The 24,788-nt window shown below is 48.1% G+C and overlaps 1 protein-coding gene and 1 non-coding gene across 2 annotated transcripts in view; one reads left to right on the top strand and one right to left on the bottom strand.

Moving 5' to 3' along the window:
* Nucleotides 1–24,788, top strand: part of CSMD1 (CUB and Sushi multiple domains 1) — a 1,658,614-nt gene that overhangs the window by 417,287 nt on the left and 1,216,539 nt on the right. The window lies entirely within an intron of this gene.
* TRNAT-UGU (transfer RNA threonine (anticodon UGU)) lies at nt 1,127–1,202 on the bottom strand. Its single transcript has one exon. It is a non-coding gene; the product is annotated as a tRNA-Thr (tRNA).

Below are 24,788 nucleotides of genomic sequence, written 5' to 3'. Positions count from 1 at the left end.
AACAGGACCCAAAGTATAACAAATGATACCTAAGAATAAATGCACAAATAAAAATGTCGAATTTTTAAAAAAATTTTTATTGAACTGTCTTTCCTTGCCTAGTCTGGCCTAAATAATTCACTACTGGTATTTAAAGAACTTATCAAAATTTGTATGGTATATAGGGAGAAATGCAAATTAAAATTGACATGTCATCTCTCATTTACCTGATTGGCAAAAATAGATAATTTGACAACATGCTCTATGGGTGAGATTCTAGAAAAACCAGCCCTCTCAGACATTGTTGTTGAGAATGATAAATGCTAACACCTCTCAGGAGAGGACATTTGGCAACACCCCCTAAAATTACACAGTTCTGATTCTCTGACACAGCCAACTTTTGGGAATTCAAACCAAAATTTATACTGGTGGAGTCTGACCTGTGGTGGCGCAGTGGATAAAGCGTCGACCTGGAAATGCTGAGGTTGCCGGTTCGAAACCCTGGGCTTGCCTGGTCAAGGCACATATGGGAGTTGATGCTTCCAGCTCCTCCCCACCTTCTCTCTCTGTCTCTCTCTCCTCTCTCTCTCCCTCTCTGTCTCTCTCGCTCCCTTTCTCTCTCCTCTCTAAAATGAATAAAATAAAAAATTTAAAAAAAAAAAAAAAAATTTATACTGGTGGAAATAGAAGTGATCTATCCTCACGACTGTCGATTCCAGTCCTATTTATGATAGAAAAATATAAACAAACTAGTCAATAACCTGACCATATTCTCAGTGTCCACCTGCAAAGCCAATAGCCTAGAGTCCACCCATAATGACATACGGTGAAAGGGCTACTTTTGTTTTGTTTTGTTTTGTTTTTGTATTTTTCTGAAGTTGGAAATGGGGAGGCAGTCAGACAGACTCCCGATGCGCCCGACACGGGTCCACCCGGCACGCCCACCAGGGGCGATGCTCTGCCCACCAGGGGGCGATGCTCTGTTGCAACCAGAGCCATTCTAGCGCCTGAGGCAGAGGCCACAGAGCCATCCTCAGCGCCCGGGCTATCTTTGCTCCAATGGAGCCTCGGCTGCGGGAGGGGAAGAGAGAGACAGAGAAGAAGGAGAAGGGGAGGGGTGGAGAAGCAGATGGGCGCTTCTCCTGTGTGCCCTGGCCAGGAATCAAACCCGGGACTCCTGCTCACAAGGCCGACGCTCTACCACTGAGCCAACCGGCCAAGGCCAAAGGGCTACTTTTTTATAGTAAAGCAAACTTTCTTTTTATAGGACATCATTGTGGCTGTACTCTTGGTTACTAAAGGACTGCTTTGCACAGTACTTGGCTACTGCAAAGAAATGTGAAATAGTTCTACCCTATCCAAATATTCAAGACGTTTTAAGTAAACAGGACAGATGGGAATACTGTATATGGGATGAAATCACATATGGAGGGGAGGGTTAGGGGGTATCTATGTTACCTATACCTATTCTTATAACTATAACTAGGTCTATATCTACAGCTCTACCTATCCCTATATCTATACCTAGATCTATATCTACAGCTCTACCTATCCCTATATCTATACCTAGTTCTATATCTATACCTCTACCTATCCCTATATCTATCCCTACGTCTATATCTATACCTAGGTCTATATCTGTACCTCTACCTAGTTCTATGTCTATACCTCTACCTACCCCTATATCTATACCTAGGTCTATATCTACAGCTCTACCTACCCCTATATCTATACCTAGGTCTATATCTATACCTCTACCTATCCCTATATCTATACCTAGGTCTATATCTATACCTCTACCTATCCCTATATCTATACCTAGGTCTATATCTATACCTAGGTCTATATCTGTACCTCTACCTAGTTCTATGTCTATACCTCTACCTATCCCTATATCTATACCTAGGTCTATATCTGTACCTCTACCTAGTTCTATGTCTATACCTCTACCTATCCCTATATCTATACCTACGTCTATATCTACAGCTCTACCTAACCCTATATCTATACCTAGGTCTATATCTGTACCTCTACCTAGGTCTATATCTACAGCTCTACCTAGTTCTATATCTATACCTAGGTCTATGTCTATACCCATTCCTGAAGCTGGAAAAATGACCTGCAGGGGATGAACAATCTAGAATCCTAGGACAGGGGCAAGTGCCGGCCCCCTGAGAAGATGGGGGGACTCCTGTCCCCAGAAAATTAATCTACCTCTTCTGGTGCAGGCAGGGGTTTTTATAAGAAGAAATAAGGAGGGGGGCTCAACAAAACTAGAACAAAGGAATTGTTGGGCAGATAAAATATATTATGCTCACTTTGTTAAAGATGGCGCTGCCCACATGGAAGCCCATCACCCAGGTGATATTAATGTGTGTTGGGGGCGGGCTGTGGGCAGGCAGGATCCTTGTAGCCTGGGGCTTGGTTTAGGACTAAGCCTGTCCCACCCTTTTTGATGTAGGGTGGTGCAATCTCATGAGGAATCTGCATTATGCCTCAGATAAGTGACTTTGTATCAGGGACTTCCTTGTTTATATATTGGCTTAAAGGTTTTGATTTCTACACCATAAAGTAGGGCAGACCGGGAACTTGCTCTCTCTCGGTTCCTAGCATTTAGAGGAGAGAGCAGAGAGGAGAGCAGAGAGAGGCCACGTGGAGATCAGGAGAAGCAGCCAAGATGGCGGAGTGCTGAGTGAGAAGCCAGTTTGTGCAGAGTTTGTGCAGGGAGAAGGAAGGAGATGGGGAACAGAGGTGAATAAGTCTGGTGAGCTAGAAACCTTTGATTCTAGGAAACTTGGATCAAGTCAGTAGCTTTGTGAGCACTGAATGAGTGGGTTTTGGAGCCCAGTGCGTGTTTTTACTTGCCCGCCGGGTGCAAGCTAGGATTAAAGATGATGGCCCACCATTTCTTGGCTCCGTTGTTTCATTACCGTCTGTCCGAATCTAATGCGAACCTGCATGGGCCAGGTGGCTGTGATGGTGGCCGTGGATACTGGCTTTGCAGGAATCAAAAGGGAGGAGTTGAGAATTCTTTGCTGAGGGGGCCTGCGTGTGTTTGAGCTAGCTCGTTGTGTTCAGACAGCAGATTGCAGGCCACGTGCGTTCCGGAGCTGGCGTATCAGAAGGTCGGAGTCTATTCCACTGGCTGTTACAGGAACCGAAGCTAGCAACTAACTTATCCACTAGGGTTTTCCTGTCATGAAAGGAGTGCCCACAGATTCCACAGTCAGGTGGTGCTCTTGGTCTGGAGCAAGAATCAGAACTGTAGGCCTCAGCGTTGGTGGGAGTGAGGACTGGAGTGGGGGGGGGAGCCCAAGGTGCAGCTCCAGCTGGCTTGTGCTTGTTCTTCTTGCTCGGATGTTAACCGTAGATGTGCATCAGCCGGAGGGGATCGGGCCTCTCCCCTGTAACGAGAACTTGGCCGGAGGTGAAAGCACAGGGTTGACCATACACCTGTGATCGGATGCAGCATACAGAACAGGGATCACTCACCTGGGAATACTGAATCCAGGGCACAAGAGTAACACACTGGAATTAACATTTTACAGAGATTCTTTTATAAGCTTACTTTGTTAGTACATTCTTGTTTAGGTGTATTTTATGGCTCGTCAGATGAAGGTCAATAAATCAATGATATAGCATATGTATTCCCGGTTACATATCTATACCTGTACCTACCTATTCCTATATCTATACCTCTATTCAGTAAAATATGAAATTGAAAGGATAAATCAGCAACAACAGAAATAAATATTACATGTGGGAATGGATGGAAGCTAGATTTGTCTTAACATAGCATGCTTTGTTGATTTATGTAGAATGGCATGAATTACTTTACATAATCATGAAACACCAGCATGCCAAATTGAAATGCAAAAGCACCCCTGAAATTTGCAAGCCAAATAAAACAAAGAATCCTCCTTATTTGTTGCTGTTGGGACTTAAAGTTACAGGAAGGAATTTGTGAAGTGAGCTGTAAATACCACAATTAGGTTTGCTGCTCAGTGGGGCACATTTCTCCCAAATAAAAAGACCTTCAAGAAATTTTCAACTCTTTTTGAAATATTGTTAATAATTTCTGCTTTGGTATTCGTGTGTGTGTGTGTGTGTGTGTGTGTGTATGTATATATATACATATATATACATATATACACACACACACAGAGAGAGAAAACAAATTACATTAACGTTGTTAAAATAGAAGTTTCTTGCTTTTTACTATAAGTGTCCAGAGCAAGGGAGAGGAGAGAGAAGGACAGAATATTATAAAAATTAAGAGAAACTTGTTAAGCCTAAACTGTAGTTGTAAATGTGAACTCATGATGCACTTCCTTGAAGAAGTAATGTATTTTATGGCTCCATAGAGAAGTTCTAGAAATGTCCTCTCGTTCACAGCCCTGATGACCGTGACCATTGTGTCTAAGTGCCTTATTCTACACGAGGAGACCACGGCTCCTGGCTCCTCTGAAAATGGCTGAATCCAGGTGTTGGTCAAATAAGTTTGTAAAATAGGATTTTTATGTTTGCTCACTTATAGTTTTCACTGGGGGCTGGGCAGCACCAGGTATATGTGGTCTGTGAGATTGCAAATTACCTTCCTGCCAGGGAATGGCCATTGTTTTGTTAATGTTTGCTGGAGGAGAGGTTTTTGTGCCAGAAAGTTTTGAAAAGAGAAGGAGGAGAAAGGGAGCCGTGTTTGCAGAATGAGAGTGGAGAGAATGCAGAGGGATGAGGGAGAAGCCAGGTTGGCAAGGAAGAAGAAGGGGTGCAGATGGGGAACCAGAGGGGAGAGGCTTTGCGAGCTCCGCGGAGACTGGTGGGGCCTTTGATTCTGGGAGGAACCGGAGAAGGTGCTCCTGGTTGTGGAACCGGAGAATGTGTCAGTGGCTTTGGGAGCCTGAGTGAATGAAGGGGGAAGTGTTTTTCCCTGTGTGTTTGCTCGTCGGCCGGTGCAGGACTTGAATAAAGGAATGGCCCACCGTTTTTTGGCTCCAATGTTTCTTTGACATCTGTCTGAATCTAATGGGAACCTGCATGTGCATGGCCACAATGACCAGAACTACTGGCCTCACACCTGGGCTTTGGCAAAAAACGAGCAGGATGACCCAGGGATATATTGTCACTTCACAAAGCACAGCTGTCGTGGGTGACTCTGGGCTCACTTAGGGGACACTTGCGGAGCTCTGAGTATATGAAGGACAGTGATGGAGGCTTGAAACCCATCTTCTATGCCCCAAAACAAGTTTATGGTTATACTAAAACCAAGCGAATGAACATGCAAATAAGCAAATGACCTCTCTAGGTAATCTCTGGAGATCCCAGGGAACAGACTGGTTCTGAGGACAGCAGTGACAGTGCCCGTGCGTGGGGTCAGAGGGGTGCCGGATCTATCGGAATGCTCCTTTAATAAGTTATCCAGTCGCTGGGGGGTGCACCTGGAGCTCTTGTTATACTGTGTACATCAACTGTGGTTGAAAAATAAAAATGATCAAAAAATAAAAGAAGAAAACAAAAAGAAATAGACACCAACATTACACTCTCATTTAAAGAATAAATAGAAATGAAAATGTTTCCTTGTCTGTACATACTGTTTTTCAGGATAACCGAATGAATGAGTCCTTGCTGACTTCTGATGGGTCTATGAGATACTTATCTTATGTGCATTAGAAGCAATACACCTTAGGGGTTTTAGAGAATTATCTCTTTTTTCCCCCATTTCCTGATTGATTTTCAGTACACCTACAGATATACAAATCATTAAGGCAAGCTTCATTTTTCAGCATATAAGTATATAGTCATTAGCCTTTATAACAATTATAAAGTAACCTGTGAGGAATAAGATGTCATTGTTTAAATAAACGATGGTGTTTCGAGCATGTCTTTATGTGTCTTTCCATCTATTTTACTGTGTCGTTTACTTTGTGAAGTTGACCTTTATAGAAAAATGAGATTTTAAAGTTATATCTTTTCTCCTATTTCTGTAAGGGAAAAACAAAAACAAAAAAGAAAGAAAGAAATAAGTGGTCTGTATGCCAACAGGAGAGAAAGGCCAGTAATTAAAAACAAGTGAGTGTCAGGCCCTGGCCGGTTGGCTCAATGGTAGAGCGTCGGCCTGGCGTGTGGAAGTCCCGGGTTTGATTTCCGATCAGGGCACACAGGAGAAGCACCCATCTGCTTCTCCACCCCTCCCCCTCTCCTTCCTCTCTGTCTCTCTCTTCCCCTCCCGTAGCCGAGGCTCCATTGGAGCAAAGTTGGCCCGGGCACTGAGGATGGCTCTATGGCCTCCGCCTCTGGCGCTAGAGTGGCTCTGGTTGCAACAGAGCGATGCCCCAGATGGGCAGAGCATCGTCCCCTGGGGGGCGTGCCAGGTGGATCCCGGTCGGGCGCATGCGGGAGTCTGTCTCTCTGCCTCCCTGCTCACTTCAGAAAAATACAAAAACAAGTAAGTGTCAACGGATAAACCATCCCCGCAAAGCAGAGGCTTGAGTGAAGACTGATTGCTCCAAAGGAAGCCAGAGGGCAGAAACCAAGAGGAAATTTGCATAAACCAGGAGGACCGCCTCACCTGGCTGTCCTAGGTGGTGACCCAACCAGATACCCTTCTTTCTGAAGTCGTAGGTGTTTCTGGTGAGTCCTACACTTTCTGTGATTTCAGCACAGATGTCCCAACCAATGCCATTTTGAGTTCATTTAATGATAGATTAAGCTCATTATATAGGTTATAATAATATGTATCTGTTGATCCATCCTCTATCCAACCACCTATCCATCTATCCATCCATCCATCTATCTATTAAATCATGTCTTTATAGAGCCTTACATTTAAGCATCTCTGTGGTGGGAGTTTGGTACCTTCATCAACATAGTTCGTGCGTTCAGACTGGCACCTTCTAAGACCGCATCATTAAGAGGCATTGCATATACTTAGTATCGGAATCCGGAAGAGACACGGTGTAATTCTGTCAGGCCCAGTGTCCTGCTGCCGCTCAGGTGATGGTCCTCGAGTGTCTCACCGGGGACTGATCTGTAGATGCGTCCGGGGTTCATGTACTGAGCCTGCCGTGGACTCGCGGTGACATCATCTTAGCTTCCGTGGGACAACCACCTGTCAGCCTGCCCCGCCCCTGCCCCGCCCCTGCCCCGACGTGCTACTCATTTTAGGTGAACCGCGAAACAAGTCCAGGAATACTGCCTTCTCCTCGGACGATGGTCTTTTGGTGCGGACTTCCCGCCGGGGGATGTCAGATTCCGCTGTTGGCATCTGAGGATAACCAGAGAGGTGACCCACACGTCGGCTTCTCCAAGCTCCGGGACCAAGACAACTGTTCCCCCCCCCCAAAGGAATTAACTCCAGGCTCCTGATGACGCTTGCTTTCGGATCGTGACAACCTGCCCTCCTGAGCATGGGGTCCTGGGACAAGCCACGGTCCCCTGCAAAGCCCGGCTGGCTGGAGGCACTACCGAACTCTTTCACTGTTTAACATGGGAGAAAATGAGCGAGGTACCAAGGCCGGCTGCCACATGATACGCCTCGAAGACAGATGTTCAGCTGAGTGATGGAAGCCAGTCCCAAAATGCCTCCACGTGTTTGTGGAGCTCAGCTGGTGCGGCAGGACCAAGCCTGGACTGGCGAATCTGTGGGGACAGGAAGTAGATCGGTGGTCACCAGGCCGGGGGGAGGAGGAAGAATGCAGAGTGACTGCTGGTGTGGGCAGGATTTTGTTTTGGGAAGACGGACATTTCTGTAGAGAGGCTGTGATGATGGTTCTAACGCTCAGTGCGTGTGCAGAGGGCACACGGCGATACACGGGAGAGGGAGAATCTTACGGGGTGGGAGTGTAGCTCAGTAAGACGTGTGGGATGTCGGACAGGAGCGCTGACCCAGGCAGAGTGGACAGTCGCACCCAGAGCCGCTGTCAGGCCACGGGGAACCCGGGGAATTCTCCGGTACAGCCTGAAGTCATCCGAGAGTCATTGAGTCCCCAAAGCCCGGGTAAACAGATGAAACCTGTTGCGTTAGAAGTGAGTCCAGTCCTCCGTGTAAGAGCAGGGACTCTGTGACTTCCTGCGGGAGAGCACGCTGTAGGTCGTCTGCCATCTCATAGACTCACAGACATTCTTCTCTGACAAAGAGTGGACCTAACAACAGGTGGAGATGGAGGAAGTTAGGGCAGTGAAACTCTTCCGTGTGATGCAGGAATGATGGACACATGTCACCGCTCTGTCCATAGCTGTAGACCCCACACAAACAGGGAACCGTCATGCGCACTGTGGACTCTGGGTGCCGATGACACGTCACTGCAGACCCATCAGCTGTGACCAACGTCCCGCCTGCGGAAGACGTGGGTGGTAGAAGGCGAGGGTTCTATGGGAACGTCAGTGGCTCTAGAACCCAAACTTGGAGAACAAAACACGGAACAGGATGTGGGCAATGGCAGGCCAACATGTCAGCTCGGGAGTGTCTCACGGGGACAAGGACCAGACTGCCTCCGTGTTGGTGTGACGTGAGGTGAAGCACGTCTGACGTGGACGTAGAGGGTTACCTTGGACAGAAGCCCCTTCCGTTTTTTATGTCCCTGTTCCCATCTGGGCTGTAGGAGGCAGCCTTCTCGTGTGGACAAGGAAAACACAGCCCGCAGATACTCGGAGCGGCTGAAGGACACGGAGGAGCCATGGAGAGAGGGGTGAACACGACACAATCTTCTTTCTCCAGGACCCTGTGCTCCTTCGTGTAAAGGCGAAGTCACCAGTTCTGACTTATAACTCCTGAGGGAGTGACCAGAGTCCATTCCAACCAACCAGCACGTCTCGGGGGATAGTGGTGGTGGTTGTATTAGTTATTATTTTATTTTATTTTATTTATTCATTTTTAGAGAGGACAGAGAGAGGGAGAGAGAGAGACAGAGAAGGAGAGAGAGGAGAGAGAGACAGAGAGAGAGAGAAGGGGGGAGGAGCTGGAAGCATCAATTCCCATATGTGCCTTGACCAGGCAAGCCCAGGGTTTCGAACCGGCGACCTCAGCATTTCCAGGTCGACGCTTTATCCACTGCGCCCAACACAGGTCAGGCCAAGAATTTTTTAAATTTTTTTAACTTTATTTAGTTTTTTTAGAGAGACAGAGAGAGAGAGAAGGGGGGGAGAAGGTGGAAGCATCAACTCCCATATGTGACTTGACCCGGCAAGTCCAGGGTTTTGAACCAGCGACCTCAGCACTTCCAGGTCAACGCTTTATCCCACTGCGCCACCACAGGTCAGGCAAGGTTGTATTAGTTAATGGATTGTCCTTCCACCTAGAAGGAGGCCCCGATCCGCGTGGCCAGCCGGGACATGGCCAATGACTGGGTGACTGTGCATCATGTCGTGGACACAGCGCCCCTGGACCTTCCCACGCACTCCGGCTGCACTCTTCTCTCTCCCAATTGTGAGAACTCTGCCAGGTTTGGCCCACTGGTTTGAGTCGGTTCAGTAGGTAACAGTAAGAAAATGAAGGTGCCTCACCGAGCCGACGTCAGTCCCCCCCCCACCCCGAGAGGAGCAGAGAGGGCGAGGCAGCAGGACTCTGCCCCGCTCGTGAGCCCAGAGCTCCTGGTCTCATTCTCTGTCTGTTGGGTCTTGGGCGTTGTGTCCTTGGTTTAGCCACAGTCCCCGTGCGGTGGGACGGACGGAGCTGACCTCCCAGGTTTGGGGACAGGCAGTAGGGTGCGGGGTGCTGACGGAGCTGACCTCCCAGGTTTGGGGACAGGCAGTAGGGTGCAGGGTGCTGACGTAGAGGGAACTGTCAGCTCTCTGTCCGTTTGTACCTGGCAGACGCAGGCAGAGGCAGAGAAGGGCGCACAGGAAGAGAGCAGCGGCCACCCTGCCCTCCACAAAGAACCTGCCCGCGGGTCCTGACGGGGTTTACCGTCTGCACCTGCGTCGTTCCTGTGGCCGCCAGTCCCAGACCCGGGGCAGCGGGAATATTTTACCCTGTCAACCACGTGTCAGGCTCTTAAATTAGAGCTGCTAAATATTCCGTGGGACACGCTCACACTCAGAACAACGTGTTGTTGGTTCAGACTTCGAATGGAACTGGACATCCTGCTGGATTTTCCTCTTTGGTTTTGTTTTTGCAAAACCTGGCAGCCCCGCCCCAAAGAGCCCTTTGCTTAGGGACCTTCTCTGCGCCAGGCCAGACACACAGAGTGAGCACGCTGAGCTGTGTGTTTACTTATGGAGAGTAGTAACCACGCCGCTGGAGGTGGATGTTCAAACATGTTTTTAGATGTAAACATATTTTATAAGCAAAGTAGCTCTCTTTTCACAACGGAACAGCTTAGTGAAGGGGGTGTGCTATGATTTACATTTGGGCCAACGTCCTCGTGCCTTCGTTTAATGAAAGATACTTCGATCCTCAGTCCCTCTTCTGCAGCAATGTGTTGTCGTGTGGTGCGTCCTGGAGCTTTTGGAAGACTCCACTGTACACTCCTGAGAGATAAAAGACGGGGCAAATAACACCTTCACCGGGTGTTTTGATCACAGTTTTCACTTCACACACTTTGAAATTCTTTCAGGAGCTCCCCAGGGAGCCCGAGACCATACTTGGAGAATCACTAGTGTGTGGCTCCAACTTGTTCAAGGTAGAGAGTTCTTTATACCCTCATTAGCTTTTCAAATCATCTTTCTGTTTAATATACTGTCTCCTGCTCACTCTCACAGAGCTAATGTTACAAAAACCATCAGCCATTAATACATCTCACAGAGACCTGATGAAACACAGCACCCCCCACTGGGGTGTTTACACGACTCCTTGAACTGAAGTTAATTGTCCATCCCAGCCCTGCAAAGGTCGGTCCTGCCATTCCTGGTGCTCTGCCTTTTCCTTAGAACTCTTCTGAGAAGACACATTGTTTCCCTCTGTGAGTGTGTGTCTTATGTGAAAATACAATATATATTCTTGTTTGCGTAACATGTTTATATCAGTGGTAGGTATGACAGTGGTCCCCAGGTGTTTTGTTTGTTTGTTTTTTTATAAGTACCACTGCATTTTTAAATTTAATTTAATTTTTTTTTTTTACAGTGACAGAGAGTCAGAGAGAGGAATAGATAGGAACAGACAGACAGGAACGGAGAGAGATGAGAAGCATCAATTATTAGTTTTTCATTGCGACACCTTAGTTGTTCATTGATTGCTTTCTCATATGTGCCTTGACCGCAGGCCTTCAGCAGACTGAGTAACCCCTTGCTCGAGCCAGCGACCTTGGGTCCAAGCTGGTGAGCTTTTGCTCAAACCAGATGAGCCCATGCTCGAGCTGGCGACCTCGGGGTCTCGAACCCAGGTCCTCCGCATCCCAGTCCGACGCTCTATCCACTGCACCACCACCTGGTCAGGGGTCTTCAGGTGTTTTTGTTGTTGTTGTTTTGTTTTTTTGTTTTTTGTTTTGGCAGAGACAGAGAGAGAGTCAGAGAGAGGGACAGATAGGGATCGACAGACAGGAAGGGAGAGAGATGAGAAGTATCCATTCTTTGTTGTAGCTCCTTAGTTGTTCATTGATTGCTTTCTCATATGTGCCTTGAATGGGAGGTGGGGCTACAGCAGAGCAAGTGATCCCTTGCTCAAGCCAGGGACTTTTGGGCTCAGGCTAGTGACCATGGGTCATGTCTATGAACCCATAATCAAGCCAGACACTCTGTACTCAGCCAGTGACCCCACATGCAAGCCAGATGAGCCCACACTCAAGCCAGCGACCTCGGGGTTTTGAACTTGGTCCTCTGTGTCCAAGTCCGACACTCTATCCACTGTACCACTGCCTGCTCAGGATGCAAGTGTTTTTTATATTCCACTTACCTCCTGGAATAGACGAGATCTTGGAATTCACATCTCTACCTTCCTTGATCTCGCCCCCTTTATTTGAATTTCTTATAATCACCTTTGTTGTTCTTCATGAATAATTCCCCAGAAAAGCAGGGATTCAATGGACTGGGTGAGCTAGGTATCTCCAGGCTTTGTCTTATCACTGGAGATGGAATAAAAACTTGGAGACAGCATCCATGAACCATGGGAGAAAGGTCAAACAAGATGACATTGACGAGTGCCTGTATTAGAGACATTTGAGACAGTCTAGAAATCATCTTCAATTGGTGAAAATCAGAACAGGGAAACAATGTTAACAAATTTAAACACATGTTACCAAACATAGTGGGGAAAGCCCTGGGCGTGTCTGCATCTTCTCCCGAGCACTTACGTGGCCCCACCCCAGGGTCCTAAGTGAGACCAGTGGGGACTAAGGAAGATGAGGAATTCACAGACTGACATGGCTGTAGTGACCCAAGCATTCAGAGACCAAGCGGACACTCAAGTCACCTCACCTTCCCTGCTGGCTCTGCTCTGACAGAAGGCAGAGCTCATCGGCCCAACAAGACACAGACAAAGGCAACAAATGAGTCTTTCCACCTTCTGCCTCAGACGGTCCAGGACTCATCACACACTAACTGTCGTCTAGGTGTGACCAGAAGTCGTGAATCTAGTGAGTTTCATTATCAGTCCTCTGAGAAACAGTGAGCACAAACTTTCCGCCTTTTCCTAAGATGAAATTACCTTGAAATGATTTTATCATTGTCTCTTTCTTTGTACAGGTCAGACAATCAAATGAAAGTATTTATCGTATATATTTGCATCAATTCTTATTGCTGTTAGGCAAGGAAGATGCATTTGTCAATTAAACCGTCGAAGTAGAATTTTTATAGACACGAGATGTTTTTCAAAAATGCTGTAAGAATGTAGCATCTTCTTCTTACAGAACTACCAAGAAGACGTGCTCTTTTCAATGTCTCTCTCTTTTTTTTTTCCCACTATTCCAGCACCGCTCTGTGTTTTTCTGCCAGTCATCCTAGTTCATGCTCCGCCTCCTTCTGCATCCTTATGCAAGGGAACTGACCTATGTCATCTCAGAGAATAAATAATTCTGTGTGAGATACCCGAAGAAGCCCTGGCCAACAGAAATGTAACAAAAGCCATGTGTGTAGTTTAAAATGCGTAGCTAGGCCCTGGCCGGTTGGCTCAGTGGTGGAGCGTCAGCCTGGCGTGCAGAAGTCCCGGTTCGATTCCCAGCCAGGGCACACAGGAGAAGTGCCCATTTGCTTCTCCACCCCTCCCCGTCTCCTTCCTCTCTGTCTCTCTCTTCCCCTCCCGCAGCCGAGGCTCCATTGGAGCAAAGATGGCCCGGGCGCTGGGGATGGCTCCTTGGCCTCTGCCTCAGGCGCTAGAGTGGCTCTGGTCGCAACGGAGCAACGCCCCGGAGGGGCAGAGCGTCGCCCCCTGGTGGGCAGAGCGTCGCCCCCTGGTGGGCGTGCCGGGTGGATCCCGGTGGGGTGCATGTGGGAGTCTGTCTGACTGTCTATCCCCGTTTCCAGCTTCGGAAAAATACGAAAAAAAAAAAATGCGTAGCTAGTTTACAAAAACAAATGAAAAGAAATGTGACTAATTTTAATAATTTATTTTATTTACCCCAGTGTGTCCAAAATATTGTCACTTGAACAGATATTCAATAATGATGTCTTTTGTATTCTTTTTTTGTTAAAGAATTTGTCAGAAAGCCAGGTGTGTGTTTTACACTCACAGGGCGTTTTGCTTCAGTTTTACATTTTCATTGGAAACACTTGATCTATTATGTATGTTTAGAATTAATCAAATTGAAAGAGCCATCGTGAATATATATGCACTTTCTTTTATACATACCTTTCCAAAGTTTCCCCAAACAAATTGAATGTCCATTATCAATCCATTAAAATGGAATAAGATTTAAAATTCAGTCTTTCAGTCACACTAGGTTTATGTCAGGTGTTCAATAGTCCCATGTGTCTATAACATTGGAAAAAGAAGAAACAATAGTATCTCATCGAAACATCGGGCACAGAGCAGAAGACCTGAGAGGACGCATCTAGGGGACGGTCAGCTTGGAAGTCTGCGTCCCTGGTGGCTCTCGCGACCCCTCCTCACACCGGTCAGTCTCCCTCTTGGGTGTAAACTCTGAAGGAAGGCGCTGCTCTTCCTGCTCCCTGTGGTCCCTCGGTCCTCCCGGAATGTCTGGAAAGACTGACCATAGCAGGACGAATGGCAGCATCTTGAGGCCCAGCCGCCCACGACGGAGCCCAGGTCACAGCCGTGACACCAGGCTCGCCGCCTGTGACTGAGACACTGGGGCTCCCTCTCGGAGGAACAAGAGATGGGGTGTTGGGGAGTGAGGTGGATGACCATCTCGGCAGGACTTGGAATCATTCTCAGGAAGATGTGTCTTCTGTCCTGTGAAACTCTACTTTCCGATCCCCTCACTCCTGAGGGACACGCGTGTTAGAAGGGTCACCCCTGAGGGACATGCATGTCAGAAGGGTCACCCCTGAGGGACACGCGTGTTAGAAGGGTCACCCCTGAGGGACACACGTGTTAGAAGGGTCACCCCTGAGGGACAGGGGAGACTAACGTTTTGGACAGATAAAACAACGTCAAGGCATAGCTTCTCTGAAGGAGGGTTGTTATTCCGTGGTCTGGCGCCCTTTCCGAATAATGGCTCTTCAGGAAATGGGCTGAGTCTTGTCTGAAAATCGAGAGGTTCTTCCCCTAGCTTCGTACCTGGGATTTTCCTCAGTGCCAGGGCCCCTCCAGGGACGTCGGGAAGGAAGGTTCCGGGCTCTGGCTGAGGTTGGAGAAACAGGGAGGAGAGTGCTGTAGAATTACATCGAAGCTGCGTTTGCTTCCCGCCTGCTCTACCTGTTTAGGTTTGATGTTCATTTTGTGTGGCTTAGCGAAAGATGGTGAAGATTTTAGGGGATTTTCTCAAGTGTTCCAGCCACAAGCCATGCTCTTTCCTTCTGGCCCCTGGGGGTTACTTGCAGGAAATCTTCAGTGGCTGCAGGACCATAAAAGACAGTGGTCAGACTCTCCAGGGTTCAGACGTCCACCTATAGCCGTGTCCGCCGTGGCATTTGTTACAAGAACGGAAAAGCCTCTCACCGACACCAGGGACTCCTGATTTTCAGCAGTGTCTTTGCCTCCAGTGAATGACCATTCCCATGGTGATCTATTAGACAACTGAGGGGCTACCTGACCTCGAAGACATCTTCCACTCATCCAGTTTTAGGATTTTCAACTCGGAGGGCTCCCTCTGGGTTCCGTGACTGTGACTTACTTTATCCTTCCACGAGCTACGGACACCCAGGATTCCCACCCTCTCTCTGCACGTGGAGACCCACAGGTGGCTGGCTTTTACCCCTGTCGGGAGAATCTCCAGAATGTGCACGGAAATACCGACTCACTGAAAATTCTCTACAGCAAATGGTCTGAGGCAGTGGTCCCCAACCTTTTTTGGGCCACGGACCGATTTAATGTCAGAAAATATTTTCACCGACTGGCCTTTAGGGTGGGACGGATAAATGTATCACGTGATCGAGACAAGCGTCAAGAGTGAGTCTTAGACGGATGTAACAGAGGGAATCTGGTCATTTTTAAAAAAATAAAACATCGTTCAGACTTAAATATAAGTAAAACAGAAATAATGTAAGTTATTTATTCTTTCTCTGTGGACCGGTACCAAATGGCCCACGGACCGGTACCGGCCCGCGGCCCTGGGGTTGGGGACCACTGGTCTAAGGTGGAGTTGTATGGAACTGAAATTTTGGGAATACGGTTTTGCAGTCCCTCACACGAGACGTCCCAAAAGCCTGGATGAAACAGGAAAGAGGACAATCATCTCCGTGCGTTTGTGTGAATACGGAACCAGGGCTGAGCTGAACGATCTCAGCTCTACCGTTTTTACTATTTCAGACACACCCACAGATAATATCCGGCAGACACATCATGAGCCAATGCGATGTCTTTTAAACTGCTCTAAAAAAAGAGTTTGGGGTGCCGGAGTGTAGAAGGCATCATAATTTATTTCTAGGCTTTCTCTTCATTAGTTTTCCACTAACCTTTGGCGAAAGCACATACAAATGTATCAGGGGGCGTGAGAGAAGACCCCCCCCCAGCTGGAGTTCTCTTCACTGTGATCCAAATCTAGAGAATTCCGTCCTCCTGTCCGTCCGACTGAGCGTTCGCTCGTGCAGCCGTGCTTGGCTCCGGGAAGCGAGGACCCAGACCTCTCCTGCGCTCACAAGGCGCCGTGTGGAACTGCTTTTAGTTTGTGCTACGTGAATTCTTCCTGTAGGTGTGCTCGTTTCCACGTGTCATCAGTTTTCATCTTTACTGTTTCCGCTTTGGCCACCCTCAGCCCTGAGCCATGAGCTTGTCTGCCCATGCTTTGCTCCACTCCTCCATTCAGTCGGCCCGGGCTGGGTCCGCTGCTGTCCCTCAGGCAGGCGCTGAGTGTGCCCCTGAGCAAGGAGACTGGCTCCTGCCTGGCCTCCACGGAGCTAAAATCCAATGGGGGAAACCAGAGGGTCAAGAGGTCGGCAGTTGTGTTTTATGTTTTATTTTTTTGGAACTGTTGACTGTGTTGTGTGCCTGTCACCCAACAGTAGATCATTTTCCGCCACTGTCTACCTGTCCTCTTCATTCTCTTCCCCTTTGTCTTCACCCCCCACCCCCTGGGAACCACTTCACTTCTATGTCCAGGAGTCTCAGTTTTATATCCCAAGAGGTCAGTAACTGAAGGCATTCAGATTACAAAGTATCCACCATGTTGGCGGTTATAGAGAGGATGCAGGAATGAGGAGACGCGGAGGAGGGCACCTGCTCAGATCCGCCGTGCGGACGAACTCCCGTGAGTTCAGAGTGATGAGAAGGGTCCCCCACAGGGAACGTTTATGAAAAAGGAAACACCGGGTTGCCCTTTGGCAGGAGAGAAAGGATGCCGCTTCTTGCCAGCAAAGACATGAGTCATGTTATCTGTGAGGTAGCAAAACTCTCCAACGCCTTCGTGGCTGGACTTGGAAATACTGACCTGAAGAGTTTTGGAGAGTTAAGAGCTGCCTTTCTGTTTAGACCGTGCCAGACGAGCTTCTCTTGTTGAAGCAATCTTATTACTATTATTTTGTTGAAGCAATATTATTTTAATAGGAACATGTTAGTGGTGTTTTCCTCACCAGAGAGGCCGTCAGATTCATCTTTTGTTGGCTCCCCTTCTGAAAAGTGGCCGTGTGATACAGTTTTTTCACGCCTACGTTTGGAGGACTTGTCTAGCAGAGAGCATCCTTAGTCCTGAAGACTTCAGCTCGCCTGCCTCTTACCCTCCAGAGCACCACCTTCCTAGGACGCTGGGAGCTGCCGCTTGTGCCTGAGGGCAGGGGACGGATGCTGGGTGTGTGAGAACAGGATGCCTGGAGCCCGGCACGGGGGGGACCATCAGTGCTGAGCCCTCTCTTCCTGTCTCGTGGCGTCCTATTCCCAATAACAGCGTGATACTGTCTATGAGAATGTTTTCACTAGATTTTTGTGTGATTTCGTCATTTATTTATTTTATTTTTAAATTTTTGATTTATCAATTGATTTTAGGGAAAGAGGAAGGGGGAAGACAGATTCAGAGAGAGAGAGAGAGAGAGAGAAAAACAGAGAGGGAGAAGTTTGTTGTTCCACTGATTGATGCATTCATTGGTTGACTCTTGCATGTGCCCTGACCAGGGATCAAACCCACAACCTTGGTGGATCAGGACGATGCTCTAAGCAACTGAACGACCAGGCTGGGATAATTCTTGTATCATTTTAGATGTTTAAAAATCCTAATGAGATTTACAGTGAGCTATCCGGTATTTTCCTTTCATAAACAGGTTATGTAACCATTTAATGAAATATATGAAATAGAAGATTGAATTTTACAACAGCAACTTGAAATACATTAAAACATGCAAGTGACATACATATACTTCAGATGCCAGTAAGTCCCCCCACTCGATGCAAATTTTATAAACGATGCCATGCGTGTGTTTTTCATTTAATGGCAATTGAGTATATATTTCATAATCACTTTAGAACTAGATTTTTATGATGTATATTCAATTTGGTTTTGACAGGCAGCTCCTTGAAGCATTGAGATGCTTTTGCTGTTGTATAAAGGAGTCATTTAAGGGTGGGTATTTGTATAGTGACTACGGTTTTATTCTTAAAACATATTCATACCGATTTATACAATTTGAATGACATATTGACCCCTTAGGTGGTTAATGGCTCATCATGTTCAATATATTATAAATATTTGGAATCCACTCTCTGTAAAATGGAAATGCTTTAAAAGAAAAGAGAAAAGGGAGCCAGGAATCAACATTTCTTAAGCACTCGAGATGCCAAAGTTACTGTTTTTAGGAGCATTGCTTCTGTGCCCGGCTGAATTCTGAAGTCTCTGTAAAGTAGTATGATGTCTTGCTTATTTTTGGTTTAAGAAGCCAGCATTCTGGGGGATGAGCTATTTAAACCACGGTCACACTGACAGGACGTTCGGCCCCGACAGAATCAGAACCCACACCCCGTCTGGCTTGACCTCGGAAGGGTGTGTCCTTTCCATTACTGCCGTGGTCTAAAATCCTGTCCTGTTTTTATTTTACAAGTTTTCTATACCAGTGGTCCCCAATCCCCGGGCCGTGGACCAGTCCTGGGCCATGGGCCATTTGATACCGGTCCTCAGAGAAAGAATAAATAACTTACATTATTTCCGTTTTATTTATATTTAAGTCTGAACGATGTTTTATTTCTAAAAAATGACCAGATTCCCTCTGTTAATCTGTCTAAGACTCACTCTTGACGCTTGTCTCGGTCACGTGGTACATTTATCCGTCCCACCCTAAAGGCCGGTCGGTGAAAATGTTTTCTGACATTAAACCGGTCCGTGGCCCAAAAAAGGTTGGGGACCACTGTTCATACAGCCTCCCTGTAACGGTCGGTCATTGTATCTCACTAGCTAGATGTTTTGTTTTCTTTTTCCTATGAATTATTCTGTATAATGGTCCCTGTGGTCATTTTTTTTTTCTTTCCTTTACTGTAACAGTCTTTGGGGAAAAGCCCAAAAGCATCGTCCGGATTTCTGCAGTCACAGCACAGTTGAGAAGAAGGGAGATCTGGGTAGTTGTTGCTCAGAGGCTCCGACTCCCTGGGCCCTAGTCCGTGCCACGTTTTCTTAAGGCTTCCTCTTTCTGGGTGAGGAGCCCGAGCAGGCTGCACTGATCCTCACGTCATGAGATCCGTGTCCCGTTTTCCATTCACCCAGGAGCCTCGTAGAGAATGTTGCTACAGCATGCTGAAAATGACCCAAACAAATGTATTTAATCGTTGTTCCCTGGGGCGGATCAACAACAAATGTGCATGATTTTATCCAAGGGCACAGGGGCCACGTTGGTGGTGAGATGCTGATCTGCGAAGGCTCCAGCCAGTGTAGAGGGTGTGACCATTTGAGGCTGACCGGTGAAGAAGGGGTGACCAAAGAGGCCATAACTCCATCTTCAGGGGTTGACGCCTCGACTGGGTGGCACGAGAGGGGGTGTCCCACTCATCCTGAGACTGTCCAAGGCCCACAGCGGTGACTAGAACACTGGCTCAGAGAGGGAGGAGCGTGAGGAATCCCCCCCAGAAGGAATGTGGGAGGGGCCTGCGTGTCCAGGCCCTGTCACCCGCCTTCAAACACTGCAGTCCACTTGTCACGTTACTGTGATGGCTCTGGTTCATGGTCGGCCCCACCCAGGGCCCACAGGGTCAGCAAAACCCCTGTCTTTCCTGTGTATGCAACAAGGAGGGACAGACTGAGACCCGGCGGACAGATCCCCAGAGGTCCACTTAAACATCCCACAGCCGTTCTGGACATCTGACCTCACTCCTCCACGAGAAGCTAGCACGGGCCCCTCACACGGGACTTGAGGATGGGTCCAGCCAGGGGGCTGGGCTGGGGGTGTCCACCTGTGTTCCGTCTGCTACCGTCCCTCTCGTCTCGGCGATGTCCCCTCAGTCTGGGGCGGTAGCAGACACCGCCTGTCTGGCTGACTCACAGGGCCTCACGTCACTTCCTTCTTCCGTAACCTCAGCTCTCCGCCCGCCCGGCACCGTGTGAGGGCCTGTCTCCTCGTCTCTCCACTCGTGTTTCCTTGTCTCCCTCTGCTTTCTTGTCCACGTCCTCTCCGGCCGTGGAAGCCCCTCTCCTTGTCCCCGTCTCGGTGAGGACGCCACACCCGTGTCTTCTCCCCCCCCACCCGGATGCCTCCCCTTGTGGGTGTCGCCCAGCCAGGGCCAGCTCCGTCCTGCAGAAGGGCCTCTTTCCGGTCACTCAGCCTCTGCAGGACGGCAAGGGCGTGGCTTCCCCGGTCCGGCTGGTCTACCAGGGCTGGGCTGGGGAAGGCCTGCAGAGAGGGGCGGGGCGCCTGGGCTTGTCCAGCTGTGTCCCACTGGTGTCCACGGGGCTTGTCCAGCTGTGTCCCACTGGTGTCCACGGGGCTTGTCCAGCTGTGTCCCACTGGTGTCCACGGGGCTTGTCCAGCTGTGTCCCACTGGTGTCCACGGGGCTTGTCCAGCTGTGTCCCACTGGTGTCCATGGGGCTTGTCCAGCTGTGTCCCACTGGTGTCCACTGGGCTGCAGTGAGGCCATGGCCGTGGAGGAGCCCGGACACTCGCCTCACGGTTGACCTCCAGGCCATCTGTCCTGCGGCCTGTCCCTCCCACCTCAGGGCACCTCATGCTATTTGGGTATTTTCTTTAAGACAGAGGTGCTACTGAGAGCCTCCAGAAAGCTTTGCCTCCGTAAGGAAAAACTGCAAGTAAAAGTTAATATATTTAAATCGTTGACATATGATGACTCACTGTTTTGACAGGCCCCTGAAATAACTTATGAGTGTTTTCCATCTTTACATTTAAATAGATCGAATTCCTCTCTGAAGCCTATAAAAACCATTCCAGACCCCAAGCCAGCTACCCTGTGAATAAGGGTCATTATTGTTGGGGAGAGGCTGTTTGGTGGGAGGACTGGGGCCATCTCCCAACCCCTGACTCCTTTATTTACAAAAGAAACTAGGGCATAGCACTCATTCCTTGATCTCTTTCCTGTACAGCGGAATCCAGCTTGCAAAGGTATAGGAATTGGATGATTTCATTTAAAAAATATTACATAATTAAATTCTAGAATAAAACTTGTTACTTCTGTCACTGGTGTCGAATTGCATTTTTTTTTTTACTTTGAAGCATAGCAGAGTATTCCGTGTTTTGTTCTATGTCACAGTCGTGAGCGCTGGTATTGGAACCATGGGGGAGTTGCGTCCTACACAGTCCTGTGCTTCCCGGAAGACAACACATCCTGCGTCCTCCACCTGCCTCCACCCCCCAGCAGTTAGCAAAGAGAGACCCACAGCTGACGGAAAACGAGTGTCTGTTACCTGAACCGAGTGTAGGCAGTTTCAGCGAGATGATCCAAACGACGCCTCCCAGGAACTGAAAACACAAAATTGATTTATTTTTCTTGGGGTCCTAGATCTGCCCTGTTTCCTGTTTTGTTGTATTTTCTCTCGTCCAGACACGCTCGGTCCCCAGATGGCTTTTCCACGGAGACAGTCACGGTCCTCTCTGTGACCGAGAACAGTTCCATCCCACCTGTGCTCTGTGTCCTCCTGGGTCACACCCGCGGGTCCCCGCCTGCTGGTCGTAGTGTCTCCCTCCCCAGAATTCTCCGTACCTTCCACATACCTGTCAAAGGTGTTAGACCAGAACAGGCTGAAGTCTACACCCCTCCGCCCACCCAAGGAAACCCTGACCTCTAAGACGTCTGTGTTTGAAAATTCTGTCCCATTACAGTGCCTCCTGACACACGTTCCAGTATCTTTGCCTAAAAGGGTCTGTATCTCTCAGCTTGAAAATGCTTCCTCCTTCTCTTCTGCACAGCAAATACTATGGACCGTTCTTTGCCCTGCTCAACTAGGTTTAATATACACATGTGATATATATAATATATACATGAAACTCTCTTACTTGTTTCAGTTGGGAGTAGGTGTTCCCTCCCATGACCCTGTGTCTAAGCCACCATGACAACACGCATCTCCACTCATGGGAGTTACGTATGTGCATGTTTATTTCTCCAGCCCTCTCATGAGCTTACTGCGGGTAAGAAGCGAGTCTGATGCGGGTTTTGGGGTCACCGGCCAGAGCAGGGCACGGTCTCGGGGGCTGCGGGTTCACAGAGCAAAGCCGTTTGCGCTTGTGCTGTGTGTGCAGCACCAACACCATCTGAGGGCTGTGCAGGGAGCCGGGTGGAGTTGGTGAAACACTTATTCTTTTTTTTTTTTTTTTTTCATTTTTCTGAAGCTGGAAACAGGGAGAGACAGTCAGACAGACTCCCGCATGCGCCCCACCGGGATCCACCCGGCACGCCCACCATGGGGCGACGCTCTGCCCACCAGGGGGCGATGCTCTGCCCATCCTGGGCGTCGCCATGTTGCGACCAGAGCTACTCTAGCACCTGAGGCAGAGGCCACAGAGCCATCCCCAGCGCCCGGGCCATCTTTGCTACAATGGAGCCTTGGCTGCGGGAGGGGAAGAGAGAGACAGAGAGGAAAGCGTGGCGGAGGGGTGGAGAAGCAAATGGGCGCTTCTCCTGTGTGCCCTGGCTGGGAATCGAACCCGGGTCCTCCGCACGCTAGGCCAACTCTCTACCACTGAGCCAACCGGCCAGGGCGAAACACTTATTCTTTAATGGGATGAGTGCTGAGCTGGGGCTGGAGAGGTGTTTTTATAGAGGACAGATGATATCTGGAATTAACTTTCACAGGGGTAGCAGCTAACGCAGGCATCTGCCTGGGGTAGTTACTAAATAAATGGCAATGATTAATTTCAGAAAACTTGCAAAGATTGGATGCCCATAATAGTTTTTTCTTAGGAAATTTATTGAAGTATAAGTTAAAAATGAGTGACAGTATGAACATGGGCTTGATCACTTCCTCGTGAACGGGCAGGGACACGTGACGCTATCTTAGGACAGTCCAGCTGCACCTTTCTTCATGGGTTCCCTTTAGTTTAGGACCCAGAGGTGTCTGATCCCTCATCTCCGTATAATTTAAGGACAGAAGGACTACTCAGGGGACAGAAATTGTGCCCTTGTTATTTATTTTATAGAGTTATCATTCTCACGAATAGCAGACATGGCTTTCTTTTTTTTTTTTAATAAATAAATTTTTATTAATTTTAATGGGGTGACATCAATAAATCAGGGTAAATATATTAAAAGAAAACATGTCCAGGTTATCTTGTCATTCAATTCTGTTGCATACCCATCACTCAAAGCCAGATTGTCCTTCATCACCTTCTATCTAGTTTTCTTTGTGCCCCTCCCCCTCCCCTTCCCCCTTTCCCTCCTTCCCTCCCCCATCCCCCGTAACCACCACACTCTTGTCCATGTCTCTTAGTCTCGTTTTTATGTCCCACCAATGTGTGGAATCCTGCAATTCTTATTCTTTTCTGATATACTTATTTCACTCCGTATAATGTTATCAATATCCCACCATTTTGTTGTAAGTGATCTGATGTCATCATTTCTTATGGCTGAATAGTACACCATGGTGTATATGTGCCACATCTTCTTTATCCAGTCTTCTTTTTTTTTTTTTTTTTTACAGATTAAAGCCTTTAAGCAAACTCTTGGCCAATACAGCAAGAATCCATAAAAGAGTAGTGTCCTTAACATGTTCACCAAGTCCAAGTTGGCCCCAAACCATGCCAAATCCCTGAAAAATGCAACCCAACCACAGTTCAGTCTGTTAGGAGCTGTCACAGGGAGCAGGAGTCCAGGAAAAGTCCACCTCCAGGAAAAGTCCGCATGACACTGGAATTGTTGTCACCATTCTATACTTTGCAGCTCACGTCCAAGTCCCAATGACCGCTGCTTCTAGCTGGTAATGATTCAGGTAGACTGGAAAAGCCATCTGCAGCATGCGTGGATATGGAGCTTCTGTTCTCCTCTGCCTGGAGAGATGAGACCAGGTTGCTTTTCCCTGGAGCTCTGTGACTGTGGCGTGGTAAAGAGAACCTTGGGATACACTAAGCTGGGTGGCAAAGGTGAACTCATAATAGAAGTTGGCAAAAGGGGGAAAAAGAACTCTAAATTAGGAGTAGGTCCCAGCCTGAAATATGAGTGGGGCATTGAGGTAGGAGGAATAAAGGAAACACTATATATTAAAGCAGCAGAAAATAGGACTATCAACACCCACAACAGAGATCTTCGAGGGAAGAATAAAAAACCTGACTATTCAGGCAAGACATAGTTAAGTGGCCCTTGTGCAAATGAGATCAGTTTACCTGCTTCTTGGAAGAAATACCCTAGGCTCGTCCACAGTGTCGTAGATGGGGCCAACGGCCCTGGGCACCTTCAGCCTTCAGTGGCAAACCCCAGCATTCTTGACAAGGTTAGTTCATAGGTGGCTGGAGCAGGGCTGGAAGAGACTGAACCCTCCCTTAGAGGAGCGAGGGGGAAGCCTACCTTCCAGTGTCCCTGTTTCCTCACAGCAGAGGCATGTCAGTCTGGCAGGCTTTAGCTCAATGACCTTTCTTTCCACTATTGAAGCAGGACCCAGGTGGCATCCTATGAGACCCCTTTGGGGTGTTGGAGCCTTTAAGGGCGTATCCTAAAAGCTGGTAGTTCCTCTGATCTCTACTGGGCTTTTTCTGCCTCTTGGTATCTTACAAGCCATGCTCAGAAGATCTCGCTGAGGGGTTTGAGAATCCCCATCCGCCTATATAAATCTTTTCCATATATCTGGAGCTATTTGGAAAAAGACAAAACAGTGTTATTAGCTGGATCAAATAAAGAAGGTAGTAGTTTGCAGGAGAAAAAGATTTGTTCATCAGCATTCAAAAGAAGTTTTTGTTTTTCTTTTAAGTAAAAAGC

This window comes from Saccopteryx bilineata, chromosome 6, assembly GCF_036850765.1.
Source record: "Saccopteryx bilineata isolate mSacBil1 chromosome 6, mSacBil1_pri_phased_curated, whole genome shotgun sequence".
NCBI classification, from domain to species: Eukaryota; Metazoa; Chordata; class Mammalia; order Chiroptera; family Emballonuridae; genus Saccopteryx; species Saccopteryx bilineata.
Note: the sequence above shows the minus strand (reverse complement) of the source record. Positions and strands in the feature narration are given on the sequence as shown.